The following is a 17,375-nucleotide window of genomic DNA, read 5'->3' on the forward strand; positions in this document are numbered from 1 at the left end:
GTATCCACATACAGTTTGTACTTTTATAAATATTTCTCAAGAAAAGAGACTACATCAAAGCTCGCATATTTAGGTGCAGTCTGCCTGTATTCAATGCAGAGAATGAGTAGCCACAACAACAGAAAATGTTGTTAAAAAAAGAAACCCAGGGGTAAAAGAACTTCGCTGTATATGCAACATGCTTCAACAGGCAGTTTTCTTCAGACAGTGCAAAATATTTGGACATTCGTGAACAGCTGCAGCAGTTCAAGTATCTGGAGCTCCTGATTCCCGGCTGATTTTGTTACGAGATATATATTCCCCACGCGGGTTTGAAAATGCACACAAATCCCTTTACACCTCCAGGAGCAAACAAAATTATAAAAACGAATAATTGTTAAAAGATACAATTTCATGACATTTATTTTAAATACTGCACTATATTCAGACGTTACGAGACGGAAACTAATAAAATGTTGGCAGACTGAATAGGGAAAAAAATCCAAAGTGTTCTGATAGACAAGAAATAAGCAGTGCAGAAATGAATGGGGGGTATGTATGTTGCTGCCAGAACCGTTTTTAATCTAATAGCTTTAGTATCCTAGAACTCAGCTAAGTAGAGATTTGTACCATCTCTTGGAGCAGCTCTTCTTGCCAGGAAATGGGGTGATTCTCAAATATAGTCGTGGAAAAAAAAACGTTGCACGTCTGAATCACATCCAGTCAGCAGGATGAAGAGATCACTTCTAGAAGGCTCGGCAAAAACATTAGATCGCTGTTTTGTAATGTTACGTGAAGACGATTTCCTCTGCTGCTAATAACGGAAATCGAAATAAACAACATTCCCTCTCACAGGACAAAACAAAAACAATGCACGTTCACTCTTGCGATTTTTATTTCCTTTTAAATTCGCATATTTGTTTCTCTCGTAGGCTACATTAAGTTACGTATATTAAATAGAGGCCTAGCTGTCTGTCTAATCACTTTAGATATACAGTAAATAATGTAAAATAAATATAAGCTAAACAAAAAAAGAATCATAAAAACATTTAATAACTTTTACTGAAGCAAATTTTTAATTGATATTCTATTAGCAATATCGACACTTTCTCCGCTGTCCTCAATTTTCTTTCGTCTCAAGCATTTGTTTTAGTTAATTCATCAAATTCTCTCCACTAACACGTATTTAAAACAATAACTGTACCACGTTTTCTTCCTGAGGCGGTTTGAAAAGTTAAACGCTGCCCGAGCTCGTTTCAACGACTATCCCACAATTACGTCATGAAGATGAAATTATTCAACATAAACATCTGCAATGTTAACGTTTGGTTGCAAACGCCGATAACTCGAAGGAAACGGTGCAGGTTTTGACTCACCTTTAAATGGACTGAAGGCGCGTTCTCCGTCTACAGCTGAAGATTCTAGCGGGCACTGTGGCATGTCCTTGTGGCTGCGGCTCTCAGTCAGTCTGTCCTCCAACTGCTATAGGCTGAGCTGCCGTTGGGCGGGTCTTCAGTTCACGACAATAGCGTTCCCAGAGCCGCCTTTCTCGTTTTCCGTTTAGATTGTGCGCGTTACTCTGTCGTGAAACACATCTGTCCATGACCCATAAGCACCTCATTGTTAAAGCAGCTCTCATGGGAATATCCTCCACATCCCCAGCATTTTAACTTAGTAAAATAAAGCCATTTCCTGTGCGTCACGTTAAAGTTAATTATGGTTTTAACAGTTTTTACAGTCTTTGTTTAAACTAAAAAAGATGGGAGAATGAGCTGGAGAGATGGCCTACTGTATCAAGCAAAGCAGTGGTTTATTGTAAAACACTGTAATTCACACAGGCTTTCTGACCATATCATTATTGAACGACCCAACTTCACAGAGAGAACTATTGAACAACAATTCAAGAAATGTAATAAAAGTTTTAAAACATGAGTAATGTGTAACCTATTTTTAGTATTTATTTTAAAAAGATATCAGAAACGGGAACTAACACCAATGAGCCACGAAAGTGTAGGCGACACAAGCTATTCATTACTGCCATCCTCCTCCACACCAGCCATAGCAGACGTTAACTTGAGTATGTCATCCCACTGTCTCCATAGCCTCTGTACTAGATCATATGTTTACAGCGTGTCTGATTGGCTGCACCATCTGCCTCAGGCTTGCTTGCACGCTCCCTCTTTGTTCTCCGGAAACCCTCTTTGACATTGGGCGGCAGAGACTTTAGAAGGTCTTCCTCAACTAAAAGCCTATTCACTGTAAGGCTGTGGCACTTTATCAGCTCTGCTGAAAGACTACACAGCTGGTTGCCTTGGAAATAAGTTAGAACACTTACTGATCTGTGGTGGAACTCTGTGCTTTTGTCGAAACTTTTGTGATCAAAGACATTTCTTGCCGTGCAATAATCCATTTAAAGCACAGAATTCTAAATAGAAACATTTGTACAGTATACATGACTGAAATTTGTTTTAAACAAATGTGTGTATATGATAAAATTGTCATTGTGTTGTTGATTAGCTGCATAGCTAATCACCCTTGTAAATGCACAGACAACATTTCAAAGTGTCATGTCAAGGACAAAATTCATGACCCACCAAATTTGTTTCAAAGTGATTTCTTTCTTGCAGGTGGGAACGTCCAAATATAGTCTACTTAAGATCTAGGAGAAGAATTATAGTGTTGCTCTACTCCTAAAAACTCCAGAACATTGCAGTGGTGAGTTTTTTTTATTATTTTTTATTAGCCTATATAAAGTTTTGCAAAATTGCATGGTCTCTCTGCTTTTATCTTATACTACTATATATATACATTTGGGTAATTAAGGGCCATGTTAAAGGTTTATGATTTTTAAAGTTATAGTTTACCCAAAAATTAAAATTTGTTTATTATTTACTCACCTTCATGTCAATCTAAACAACATCTAAACAACCTTTTTGTCTGTGGAACATAAAATATATTTTAAGAAATATATTTTATTTATTAAATAATATATCTCAGTATTTATTTATCCAAACAAATCAATGGTTCCAAAAATAAATAAATAAAAAGAAAGAAAGAATGGCATACAGGTTTGGAACAACATGTGAACATTGGGTGAACAATCCCTTCACATCAACTTTCAATGCATTCAAGGTACACATATTTGTTTTTCCTGGTAATTAAACTCAAGACTGTGGCATTATTATTCTGTCTCTCTCTGTTGTTTCTGATACCCGCTATCAGGTGTCACTGTTTAACGACTCCTAAAACTGGCCTTATTGATTAACTTGCATATTTAAACATCACTAAAAATGTGAGAACATCTTACATAAGATTTGGTAACATAGCTCAGACAATGAACCCATGCAAAAGATTAAACGGTCTTTTCATGTTTTCTGTTCAAAAACTGTGTGAACAGGGATGTATTTGGTGTAGTTGCCACTGATAAGATGTTTCCATAGCCAAATGTTGAGCTCTCAAAAGTTCTGCAGAGTAAGGATTCATTTTAGTGTCCAATTCTTGTCCAATTCTGTATAAATAAAAAATAAAAAATCTTGGCTAAGGCCAAGGCCATTTGGTCTGCATGTGCTGGTAGCCTAGCAATAGTTCATTGATTTGACCTTGTTATGTAAGTTTCTGTGGTAAGCTGGGATCTGGAATCTTCCATTTTAAGTCTTTAGTTCCCATGTTGAACATGGATGTCTATTTGACCTTTAGAATTTCATATCGATCCCAAACAGAAACACTGAAAATCTCTTTGCCTCTTTAGGAACAATGGATTGTACTTGTCCAGTAGACTAAATATTTAAGCAAAGTAATTCTTGACATCAGCAATACCTCGGTAGCTACTCTCATCCCACATTAGGTCAAAGTGATCAAGATTTTTTGATCATCCTCAAGATACTATAAATGCTAGTACGGCCTGTACATCATATTTCCCGTCCAGAACACCCTGCAGTTTGACTGAATTTCATTTGTGTCCTCACTTTGAACAGCTGGGTTTAGCCCCCTGACAATGATCTTGAAGTCCATGATGAGCCACACTTGTCTAAGATGGAGAATATTTGGCCAGAGGTAGATTAGAGCTTGGGTAACTGAGCCAAAAATTGCTCACCTTTACCAATACTTATGGCAGCAACATCAGTCAGTTTGGTTGATGTCCATACCATACATTGTTGGTACACACACAGTATGATCTTGTAGATTGTCATATGAAGTGTTCTGCTAAACATGACAACTGCATACATATAAACCTAGAGGTAATGACATAAGATATATTACCAGGGCTGAAGAACACGGTAAACAGACTGACAAAGGTCTTCAGCTCCCCTGCTCTAGCAGCATGCTAGCATTTAAAATAGACAGCATTTATCAGTTTATATATATATATATATATATATATACAGTGGGTACGGAAAGTATTCAGACCCCCTTAAATTTTTCACTCTTCGTTATATTGCAAATCATTTAAGTTATTTTTTTTTCCTCATTAATGTACACACAGCACCCCATATTGACAGAAAAACAAACAATTGTTGACATCTTTGCAGATTTATTAAAAAAGAAAAACGGAAATATCACATGGTCCTAAGTATTCAGACCCTTTGCTCAGTATTTAGTAGAAGCACCCTTTTGATCTAATACAGCCATGAGTCTTTTTGGAAAAGATGCAACAAGTTTTTCACACCTCGATTTGGGGATCCTCTGCCATTCCTCCTTGCAGATCCTCTCCAGTTCTGTCAGGTTGGATGGTAAACGTTGGTGGACAGCCATTTTTAGGTCTCTCCAGAGATGCTCAACTGGGTTTAAGTCAGGGCTCTGGCTGGGCCATTCAAGAACAGTCACAGAGTTGTTGTGAAGCCACTCCTTCGTTATTTTAGCTGTGTGCTTAGGGTCATTGTCTTGTTGGAAGGTAAACCTTAGTTCCAGTCTGAGGTCCTGATATATATATATATATATACATTTTACAGTATTTATAAGTTTTCATTTCAAACTTCAAATGGTTGAACAGCTTTGTAAAGACTTCAGATTTTATATTACAAAGCATTTTGGCATTTTAAATTTTAAACATGTATTATGCTAATACGTAGATGGAGTTTACCCATTTTCCTCAAAGGATAGTCAACATGTTAAAATGTGTTGTTGTGCTAATAAAGTTTTGTGCTCAATGGACAACTACAGTTCACAATTATATTTTGCTGTTGTAGCACAAGTCTTTAAACTTATTTTAATTCAATTGAAGTTTATTTGTATAGTGCTTTTTACGATACAAATCGTTGCAAAGCAACTTTACAGAAAATTAAGTTTCTACAATATTTAGTAGTAGCTTATCAGTGGTGACTGTCAATTTATGTACATATGGCAGAAATGTATGATTCATTCAAAAATCAATTAAAGACGTAATCAAACAGACGATGAACTCTATTAACAGCAATTATTATATGATGAAATCAAACTTATAGCCAAATTTGGTAGTTCTGTATGTTGTTTCAGGGTTGGATTTCATCTGAGGTCCTCTGAGGGGTTGGCATCATCTCTTCTCAGGTGTTCTGGATCCAGACTGAAGCTTGTGTAGCCAGTTCACTAGGATCTAGTTGTGGTTTCTTAATAAGAGGCTTAAAGCTTGAATGAGCTTGAATGGTTTTCGGACGTGACCTAAAGATAACGATGAGTTAATAATATTGAGAAGCGGTTCTTCTGCTACAGGTAACAACTCTTTCAGTAATTTAGTGGGTACAGGATCTAACATGATCTGTTAGATCTAACAGGATCTAACATTTTACATTTTATATTTATAAAAACAGAACTTATACTTAAAATACCCCACAATTGGTGCACATATTGAAAAGAGGTTCAAATAAACAAACAATTAAAGTTCCTAACAACTTGAATACACAGATATGAAAAAAAAAAATCTAAATCGTAATTATGTTTCAGGGACAAGCCTTTTTGAAGATCAAATGGTTTATGACAACCTTTTACAACTGTTTACAACAAAAATATTTATTAAAAAAAAAATTATATTGTGTAGTAATAGTGTAGCGTGTGTTATTCCTTCTGTTATTGTGTTATATATCTATGATTTATCATGGGTTTATTTAAAAAACAATACCATAAAAAAAACCTCACGGCTCTCTAGTGTTTGCTGTAAGTGATCTCTATTCAATTTTTCACTGAAACTACTCAGTGCCAATTAAATATTAAATGCCTATTAAAGAGAAAAATGAAATATAGTCAATATGAATTCCATTTAATCTAGAATAATTTGCCCCAAAAGGCACACACTACTGATATCATCTATTATTTAATGTCAGGGTTTTATGGACCCCTGGGGGTCTGTGAAGGTATTGCATAGGGAGAATAGGGAGATGTTCATGACATTTTTCTCTATTTAGATTTCTGATTCATGGACTGATAAGAATTATGTAATAAGGTTAGTTTTTAGTTTATTTAGATTTCTAAGTGTGGGTCACTGGGACTGTATCTGAAAACCCTGATTTAATGTATAGTGAAGCCATAAATTAAAGTATGAGCAATTAACTAAGGTAAATTTGTTGATTTAACTGAAAAATAATTTTAAGCTAAATATAAATGTATGAATTCAAATAAGAACAACATTGTTTAAAATGATGGCTGCATGATTAGCAGTCAAATTAGAAATCCAGACTTCAAATGAGCTGGACTGCTAGAAATAGCTTTTGAGATTCTATGCATAGACCTTTTATGAATAGAATCTCCAGCACATGCTACCCCCACAAATAACTGGGAAGTTTATTTCAAAATCAGGAATTTCAATTTTTTAAATTCTTCTTTTACTAGTTAGCAGGATTAACCTCTAGTTCAGTGAACCTGTAAATAAATACTAAAATGACATGAAACTACATTCCAAGTCTAAAAAATATCCATTGTCTTGAGATGATCAATACAAAAACTTTTGTTCTGAGAATCGTACTAACTTGTATTAAAGGGGTCATATGATGCGATTTCAATTTTTCCTTTCTCTTTGGAGTGTTACAAGCTCTTGGTGCATAAAGAAGATCTGTAAAGTTGCAAAGACTAAAGTCTCAAATCCAAAGAGATATTCTTTATAAAAGTTAAGAGTCAGCCACACCTACCTAAAATGGCTCATTCTAACACGCCCCCACATATCTACCTCACTATGTGGGAAGATTTGCATAACGCCGCCCAAATGTTCATGCAAAGAAAGAAGACGTAACTTTTATTCTCACTGTAGTATTGTTGCCGCTGCCGCCATTTCGTGAAGACGCTGTGTGCTTCGTTGTGAAAGCGAAACTACTTTGTTTGGTCTTTCAAAAGAGGACGATATCCGCTTCGTCATGCCTAGAGCTGATCCGTGCTGGTCACTGAGGGAATACATCAACTTAATGCTGTGGATAGCCAGATCGGCTTTCACCGTGGACCGTGGAGTCCAGCCCGGGGTCGTCACATGTGGTTGCCGCTCCTACAGTATGTGAGGGGCCCGGATACATTTCCGTCACATGCTTGTATTCGGCCAATCACAATGCACTGGATAGCTGGCCAATTACAGCACACCTCGCTTTTTCAGACCGATGAGCTTTGTAAAAATCGACGCGTTTCAAAAAGGCGGGACATAGAGGAGAAACAATAATGTACAGTATGTGGAAAATAATGTGTTTTTTTAACTTTAAACCGCATAAACACATTTCATTACACCAAATACACAAAATAATGTTCTTTTTAGCAGCATCATATGACCCCTTTAAAAGTATTAGGCTAATATGTATTTGTGATTACAGCGCCATCTGCTGTCTTAAAATAAATGTCGTCAAATGATGTAAAAATTTAGAAAGCTTATGGATCAGAGATGCCTAAAACAGGGCCCACTACGGGCCAAAGTCAGCCCATGATGACCTTTGATTTGGCTCGACATTGCAACATCACAAGTGGACGGAAAAAAAATAGGAAAAAAATGGAAAGCAATGCAGTTGAAGCATATCTTCATATACTAGGTTATTTCTATTTTTGTTTCAACTTTTTTTTTTTTTGCATTGAAATTAAAAGAAAATGTGATTAATTATTGGAATATAGGTTTTTGCATTGAAATTTAATATACGTTTCTGCACTGAACTTTAATCAAATATAAGTTAAAAATCGAAAAGGAAAAAGTAGGCCTATTGTTTAATAGGTGCGGATTGGAGGCATATATGAATGATTAATTTAACACAATGCCTACAAACGTAAAACTCCTGCCCTGAGGCATGTTTTTCCTGTATGATCTTTTTCTTTTAATGGAGGTGCAACCAAATTATCAAGCGAGACAATAACAAACGTGAGTGTTAGAAATCATTAACAACGGTCCCTCTAGATTCTCTTTGTCACCTCAGATATTCTCAATCCCTCAAAGTGGATATAACGGCCGGGAAGTAAGAAAACACACTGAAGAGAATATTCTCAATACTTCAACTTTATTCATAGATACAAAGATATTATATAGGCATATGTCGAGGGGAGTTTCAACCCTTTAACCATTTTTAGAAATTCCCGGAAGGACGAGCCCCCATTTGTTAGAAATCATTAACAACGGTCCCTCTAGATTCTCTTTGTCACCTCAGATATTCTCAATCCCTCAAAGTGGATATAACGGCCGGGAAGTATGTTACTTTTATGAAGAGAAATGTTATAAATGAAACGTACTGTAAATATGTACGACATTACATTTTTGTAGCGTTGATTTTAAATAACACTTTAAAACAAGAAAAAAAAATATTGGTGACGTTTTGGTGAACTGAATCATGGCTGCCACAATCGGACACATTGGGTTACAAAAACATAAACCTTAATCAAAAACGTAATACGCATCAATATATGAGGCTTATAATATTCCACAGGCTCTCCACTCTACGCTGGGATTCCATCGAGAGTTCCGGAAGAGCAAGGCCATCGTGTAAGTAGTAGGACCATTCACTTCCAGAACACAGAACTGTGGTGTATCGACTCTTTGAAAAGTGCAAACTGATTGGTCCGTTTTAGAGGCGTGGGGTGTTTGCGTCAGGCAGAATCTGCTCCCTTCAAACACAAAATACCTTTACTGTACTGCAACCAATGAACTGAAAGGAGTCTTATATCTGTGACCGCAATGTTAGAATTACAGAATTTAGGATGCAATTAATTTTCAATCTGCAACATATTAAACACAAAACAGGGATCTGGTAAAATAATAAAGACGATTTTAGAATAGAATATAGTTATAATGTATACCTAGACTGAAATCACTTCACAGGTGGGTCGACGAGAAGAGACGGAACGACGCTGGGAAGGAACTTCCGGTATGCAGGGTTGCTGATAACGCGGACAAGATCATTGTTTGTATAATTCTTATAATAGGAAACGTTAATAGGAAAATAAAATTTGACCATCTGAACTGATCTGTGCCTGTTGTGCAATCATGGACGAGGACTCTGATGAGTCAGTAATGAATGATAGCTTGGGATTTACGGAGGTTTTTTCCAAAAAGAAAAACACTAAACCCAAGAAAATTATGTCTAAAGATCAGGAAGACAGTGAAGATACGCTGATAAATACGCCAGATGGGAATAAAAAAAAGACTAAAACGTGTCAGAAAGATAACAGGAAAGACTTAATTCAAAATGAGATGACAGGATTTAAAGTAATGGTAACTTTTGAAAAAGGTGCAGGAAAACATCTACATCCAATGGGATTATCAAAGGCAATATGCTAGAACAAGTGAAAGAATTCACATATTTAGGTATCTGGCTGGATAGCAGGTACACTTGGAAAAAACATATAGAAGAAGTGTAGAAAAACTTTAAATGTTATGAGGGCAATAGCTGGTAAAGAATGGGGAGCAGAAAGATCTTCAATGATGAAAGTGTATCAAGCTTTGATTAGATCTATATTTGATTATGGCTGCATGATATAGGCCTATGGTGCGGCGTCAGAGACATTGCTAAAGAAGCTAGATAGAATACAATACAGAGCACTTAGAATGTGTTTAGGAGCAGTCAAATCAACACCGGTAAATGCTTTAATCGTTGAATCGAATGAATTGCCACTGAATTTGCGCAGAGTGAAATTGTCATTGGCATATTGGACATCTATTAAAAGTTATGCTGGAGACAATATTGCTAAAGATGTTCCAAAAGACTGCTGGGAGTATGCGAGTAAAAACGGAAGAGGATTTGGGTGGGATATAAAAGCACAGGACTAGATAAAAGAATATAATATAAAAGATGTTCTGTTTCGGTTTGGAGTCTAAGGACGGAGGAGCTGAACACGCAGCGCCAACCGATACCTGGACTCTTGATGGCTTCAGAGTTGAGACAGAACAACTAATATAATAAAAGAAAATCCTGATTGCACAATAGCACAGTAGGTGGCGATATGCGCAAAGATTGCAACTCGCCATAAAACCAAGAAGAAGAAGAAGAAATCACTTCACACTCCAGCACAGGAGGTAGCGGTATGCACCTAAAAGCTGGTATGCGACCCGCTAATAAATCCACAGAAGAAGAAGAAGACCGCAACGTTTTGAAGTGAGCAATTGATACGATCTTATTTATTTATTTTTTGGCAGATATGAATCATATTCTTCTACTCGGTATTTTCAGATCTGCTCCACGCGTATTACAAACCAATAACGTTAGATTTAGATCTTTCACATCCTGCCAAGTGAGCGCAAGTTTTACTGAATTATTCATTTCTCTTTGACATTCCTTTATTTTGTTCTTTCACTTTTTTTAGTACAAGATGGCATCCATAAAGCATAAGAACACGAAAAGGATAGAAGGTCTGGACAAGAATGTATGGTAAGAATATAGATTATTTGCTAACACTTTCTCACAGACATGTGTTAAATATTTTTAATAGTGTCTCTTGTGTTGTTTAGGGTGGCCTTCACGTCAGTGGAAGCAGACCCTTCCATTGTTAATCTTGGACAGGGTTACCCAGACATTCCTCCTCCTTCCTATGTGAAAGAAGTTCTCGCTCAGGCTGCAATGGTTGACAGGCTAAATCAGTACACGCGTGGCTTTGTATGTTCTATCCACATTTAATGATCATCCTGTGTTATGTGTTGAGAAATCACTCAAATAGTTACATTTCTAAATTCAGGGCCACCCAACACTGGTTAAAGCCCTGTGAAAAGTATATGGACAAGTCTATGACCGTCAGCTCGACCTGTTTAAAGAGATCCTGGTTACAGTAGGTGGACAGGGATCTTTGTTCAGCACTATGCAGGCTCTGGTTGAGGAGGGAGATGAGGTAAAGCACATTTAGCACTTGTATGTAATATTTTCAACAAAATATAATATATTGCACTAGATTCATAATTGCACTAGATTATGACTTATGCATTCTCTCTACTTGCTTTGTCTCCCTTTTTCAATTCAGGTTATTATTATAGAACCTTTTTTTGACTGCTATGTTGCTATGTTCCTATGGTGAAAATGGCAGGGGGGAAACCTGTTCTAATACCTTTGCGATTGGTAGGTTAGCATGATGAATATTGTTTGGTGTAGTGTTTTCTGCATTTCCATGAAACATAACACTTGTTTGACCTGTTCTGCAGAAGTCCTCATCCGCAGCAACCAGTATAAGTAGTGCCGACTGGGTCCTGGACCAAGAAGAACTTGCTAGTCAATTCAACTCCAAGACCAAAGCTATCATAATCAACACACCTAACAACCCTATTGGAAAAGTAAGGTTGCATATAACACATTTAGTTCCAAATGGGCATTTTAATATCCTGAAGCTCTCTTCTACTACCAGATATTCAGTAGGAGTGAGTTGCAAGCTATCGCAGATCTCTGCATCAAACATGACACCCTGTGCTTCAGTGATGAGGTGTATGAATGGCTCATATATAAAGGCCAAGAGCATGTAAAGATAGGTATGTGATATTTCTCCAGTGGTGCATCTTATCTTTTCATGTCAGTGGATTACAAGTTGTATTAAGATATGCTGATTCTGCTGTATTCCTTCTTAACAGCAACCCTCCCTGGAATGTGGGACAGAACCATCACTATCGGCAGTGCAGGGAAAACATTCAGTGTGACTGGATGGAAGGTATTTGACCATTGTCGTCAGTCTTCATCATTCATATTTATGCCCAGCATTACTTTAAAGTTCTAATTCATCCAAAAATGAAACTTCTGTTATTATTTACTCACCTTCCTGTCAGTTCAGACTCATCTGCTGTTATTTTTCTCTGCAGAATAAAGATTTTAAGATTTTAAAGACTCCCTGGTTTCCAACAAGGAACAAAAAAAGCTATAAAAGCAACATAAAAATGCAGATACGAGCTATGAAATCTTTTTCAAACTTCAGATTAAGAAATTATACATCATGGCAAGTTTGGTGCCAAAGCACCAGAGTGCAACAGTCAAGTTCCAGAAGGAAAAAAATTCATTGAATTTCTCCATAGAGGAATTTTATTTATTTTATTTTTATTTTTTTACAATAACTAACAAACCTTTAAAGACAGACCTACTTTGAGCTATGAGGTTGTTAATACTGCGCAAAAAAAAAAAAAAAACCTGCTCAAATCAGAGTATCGAAACCGGCAAAACAATTATTAGTGGCCATTTGCCTACCCACTCTAATGAAGCACTCTTAAACACGTAATAGAGTCAGTCTCTCTATGGTCTTAAACTACTTAAATATTTGTATTTATCCATTGTTTTTATTTCGTAATACTTAATTTGATTGTAGTTCTTCACCTTATTAAAGCCATTAAGTACACAGTCCATGGTTTCCGCTGGTCCTTAAAAAGTCTTACATTTAGTTGTATAAAATTTAAGGCCATAAAAAGTCTTAAATTGTACAAGAAAGTCTAAATTTAATTTCAAGAAGTCTTAAATTTGGGTACGGAAAGAATTGTCATATGACTTAATGTGACGAATAAACTTCAAAAGTCTGTGATTTCATTTAAACAGGAGCGCTACCTGTTTCAAAGTCCGGTGTTCCGCTGCTTTGTGTACTGCCGTTACCGGGGAAACCGCTATATTTCTGCCGTTCCACAGAATGAATTTGCATTTTCAATAAGCCCGTCTGCTGTTTTTGTTCAGACCAATGTGAAAAATCAACCCATGTTACTACGCTGCAAACATGCAGAGTTGTAAATGTGAACTGGTGGATCAAAAAGAATATAATGCATAATAAAAACATAAACAATTAAGACAGTGAAATATATTTGTTATTTCAATAATATAATGATTGATAGTTGTTTAAATTAATATAATATTTGATACTTTTGACTCATTTATTTTCTTAAAAATGGTTTAAAGGCTGAAATGTGAAGTTTATCATTTTATAAACCTTGTGAAATCCTGTATCTGAACTGTAAATCATGCTTTTTACTGTTTAATATGGTACTATAGACATTGCCCTACCCCACTCATATGCTATTAATTGCATTTGTGCAGGTCTTAAAAAATGTCTTTAAAAGTCTTAAATTTGAGCTTTAAAATCCTGCAGAAACCCTGTAGTCTTCTGTACCTTTGTCTTTTTGTCAGATTTTTAAGTTTCAATGTTTTAGTTTTTTTTTTTGCTTAAAATCAAAGATTGTAATACTCTATTATAACTCTCTATTGAAGACTTTTTAAAAATGAATGGGACAAACTGAAACAAGGTTGCTGAAAAAGTGGGCACTGTTACACTGTTGTTTTTTGGTCAAGCAAAAGGTAAGATTTACTATTATTACCAGCCTAAATATTTCTCTGTTGCTATTGTATGGCAACTCATAATACAGTGCACAAATTAAATGAACCTTTTTTTTTGGTCCTTTTTGAGGCTGGACATTGTAAATTGTCAAAGAGATGCATGAAGATTCTTAAAACGTTCTCCTTTCGTTTTTCATGAAAAAAAAGCAAACCGGTTTGGAATGGTGGTAAATAATGCCAGAAAAAGAACATTCTAAATACTTGGATTATTTTGGCAGTTTTTTTTTTTTTTTTTGCAGTTAGGTTGGTCAATCGGACCTGAATACTTGATCAAACACCTGCAGACTGTTATGCAGAACAGTCTCTATACATGCCCGACCCCATTACAGGCAAGTTTTGTCTGTGTTACTATATAGTTGTACACAATGCACTCTTCTATGCAATGTGTTTGTGACATACATTGTACTGCATAGTAGGAGGCTGTTGGCCAGGGTCTTCTTCGGGACTTTGAGCTGATGGGTCAACCGACTGCTACTTTGGCGTTAGAGTTGGAAGGGAAAAGAGACCACATGGCAGCCATGTTGAGACAGACTGGCATGACTCCAGTGGTCCTGGAGGGAGGATACTTCATGATAGTGGATGTCACAGCACTCAGTAAGTGGCTTGAAGTAATGTTTGTTAGGAAAAATGTATTTATATTGGTTGTGGGAAGTTTAATCTGATTAGTGTTGTTCTGTCTCTGTTGAATATAGATCAGGACTTGTCACATATGGGGGATGATGAACCATATGACTACAAGTTTGTAAAATGGATGATAAAAGAGAAGGTATTTTTTTGTGATTTTAGGAATAAATAAAAGGACAAAGCACAGTAAAATTGTTATAAATGTATTTTTATTTTTTTGTTAGAAACTGGCTGTGATTCCTGTAACAGCTTTTGTGGGGGAAGATTCAGTAAAGCAGTTTGAGAAATACATCCGTTTGTGTTTTATCAAGGTAAGGAGTGGGTTAATTTTAGGCTTTTACGGGAAATGCAAAAGATCATTTAGCTATCTAAAGACAGCTAAATCTATATTTAGCTGTCTTTCCTTTCTGAAACTGTCTGAAAGTTGCAAAGATGATTTTCAAATAACAAATGACATTGGATGCCTTACTAATGCTGATGTTATATAATGTTTTTTTTACCACAGCAAGACAGCACTTTGGATGCAGCAGAGACCATTCTGAAGAGCTGGAACAAAGGCTGATTTCTGAAAGCCTGTTAATGCAGTAATACATGTGCAGCACGGGTCAGATTAATAACATATTTAACTTGAATTGTATATTGTTACATCCTCTTACAATGACCTAAACTCTGGCTCAAGTGTTTTTAGAGTTTGTATTTACAGTTTGTCGAATCAGCCATTTTGGGAAGCCTGTTGGGATTATGAATTATATGTTCATTTCTAAATTAATATTTTGTCACAGGCTAATAGTTATATTAAATTTGCTGAATTTAATGCTTGTACAGTATATAAAAAAATGTGGCGAAATCACCATTTTTGTCTGGCTTTTTAAAGATACCTTGTGTACTCTATCAAGCAGCTTTGTTTTCAGAATAGGAAGTTGTTTGCACACATACAGTACACTGTGTAAATAAAAGCTTGGGGTCAGTAAGGTTTCTTTCCTTTTTTTTTTAAATAGTACTTTTATTCTGCAAGGACACATTAAATTGATCAAAAGTGGCAGTAAAGGAATTAATGTGGGGATTAAGATTTCGATTTTAGTTAAACTTTAAAAATAAATTTTTTTAAACTTTGTATTCATGAAAGAATCCTGAAAAACTATCATTGTTTACACAAGAATATTAAGCAGCACAATTACATTGATGATAATGATAATGTTTCTTGAGTCCCAAATCAGAGAATCAAAATGATTTCTGAAGGATCATGTGATACTGAAGACTGGAGTAACATGACTGCTGAAAATTCATCGCATGAATGAATTACACTTCAGAATATATTAAAAATGCCATTTAAAAAAAAACAAAACAAATAAATGCATATTTTTGATCAAATAAATTCAGCCTAGGTGAGCATAGCAGACTGTAAAAACATGGTAAATATCATATCAACCCCAAACTTTTCAATGGCAGTGTAGATAAAAATGTGTAAAAGGTGCTCTTAGATTACAACATCTGTGACCATTTATACAGAAGTGAGAAATTATTTAGTCCCAGTGTTTGTCTTTGCATTTATTCAAAATGTTCACAACTTCACAGTAAATAACATTTACCCAGAAAGTACAACTCATATCAGAGCTTATACTGATAATAATAATATTTATCATATACTGGCATATTGAACTGTAGGCTACTGCTCATGTGGATGACACAGGTTTGAGTCTGACCTGCATTCCATTTCACTTCTCCAATAAATCTGTCACTCTTTAATGTCTTGCCCAAAAACAAACAAACAATTTTTTTTTTTTTTTGATAGTGCAATATCATTGGTCAACCTCAAGATGGCATCATTCAACCTGAAAATATTCAGCATAGGTGTGAGACATAAAATGATATCAATTATATTTTATTGAACTATGAATTGAATTTGACCTCTTCTGTTAGCAGCAAATGTCAGTCCAGTGCGAAGAGAATAGATCAATGTTAAGATTGTTTGCTAAGATGCAGGGCCATCCTTAGGGGGGTGCAACCCCGCACTTGAGTGGGCCCCGCGTGAACGGAACTGGGGGGGACCCAAAACCCCCCAATCAGTGACACCCGAATTCCCTCCTATATTTTTGTTCACTTCCTTTCTGCAGATAAAAAGGTTCTCTGAAGCACCAGCAAGTGAAGGGCAGAGCCTCTCCTCTCCAACCTATTTCCCAGCCTGCCTTTCCTCTTCCTGTCCGTAAATCTGTTCCATGTCCTGACTATCCCCCAGAGAGCATGTACCCTACTATTTCTATGGCAAATTTCCAAGATAATGTCTGGTCACTGACTATCACACAGCAAAATCAGATTTACGCTGCTGTTCAAAAGTCTGAGTCCAGTTTTAAAATCTGGTTTAAATCTAATTCAAATCTGGAAACAAAGTTTAAAGGGGTCATGACATGCCCTTTTTATTATTTTGAAACATTCCTTATAACATAAAATTAAATATTTAAGACTTTTCTGTGTCAGTAATCTAAGTACATTTTGACATACCATGTGAGCTCTTTCGTGCAAATGGTCAGACGTTCTAGCTTCCATGGAAGCTACATACTATCTGGACACTGAAGCGGATAACACAGTGCTGCTCCATGCACCATTTTGCACCAAATAATTGGATTCCTTTAAGAACAGCACAGTGGGAGTATTTCATGTTTATGATTCTGGGCGGAGGAGGCTGTTCAAAAATAGTCGAATAATATTTTTTATATTTGATACAACACTAGCTGCTAAATTCAAATCAGATGAGTCATCGCTGAAACACCGGAGTTTTGTTCACTGCGCCCGTCACTGACTGAATTCAGATCTAGAATTAACTCTATCAGAAACAACGAAGTACAGATGTGCATACGATGTAAGATATGCATTTCACTGTGTAAACAGCTTCAGTGATTATAATGGGAGTTCCCTTTCATGGGAACTTCGAACTGCGTCCTCTAGGGGTCGCTATGGGGAACGCCTCGTCGTGACCCGTGTCTGAAGCATACATTGAAAAAACACCAACTCGTTGGCCGGCGACAGCCATGACGTCACTACCGGTGCGACTATAGTATAAATAGGCGCCGGGAG

At 36.2% G+C, this 17,375-nt stretch overlaps 1 protein-coding gene and 1 pseudogene across 1 annotated transcript in view; one reads left to right on the forward strand and one right to left on the reverse strand.

The window, feature by feature from the left end:
* Positions 1-1,404, reverse strand: part of LOC107730691 (volume-regulated anion channel subunit LRRC8C-like) — an 11,643-nt gene extending 10,239 nt beyond the window's left edge. The window contains exon 1 of the mRNA XM_016541566.1: positions 1,356-1,404. The gene's annotated coding sequence lies outside the window, so the exon portion shown is untranslated. The remainder of the gene's footprint in view (positions 1-1,355) is intronic.
* Positions 1,405-10,536: 9,132 nt separating this feature from the next.
* On the forward strand, positions 10,537-15,258 carry LOC107730690 (kynurenine--oxoglutarate transaminase 3-like; annotated as a pseudogene).
* Positions 15,259-17,375: the final 2,117 nt, after the last annotated feature.

This window comes from Sinocyclocheilus rhinocerous, unplaced genomic scaffold (assembly GCF_001515625.1).
Source record: "Sinocyclocheilus rhinocerous isolate Xijiao unplaced genomic scaffold, SAMN03320098_v1.1 scaffold1179, whole genome shotgun sequence".
NCBI classification, from domain to species: Eukaryota; Metazoa; Chordata; class Actinopteri; order Cypriniformes; family Cyprinidae; genus Sinocyclocheilus; species Sinocyclocheilus rhinocerous.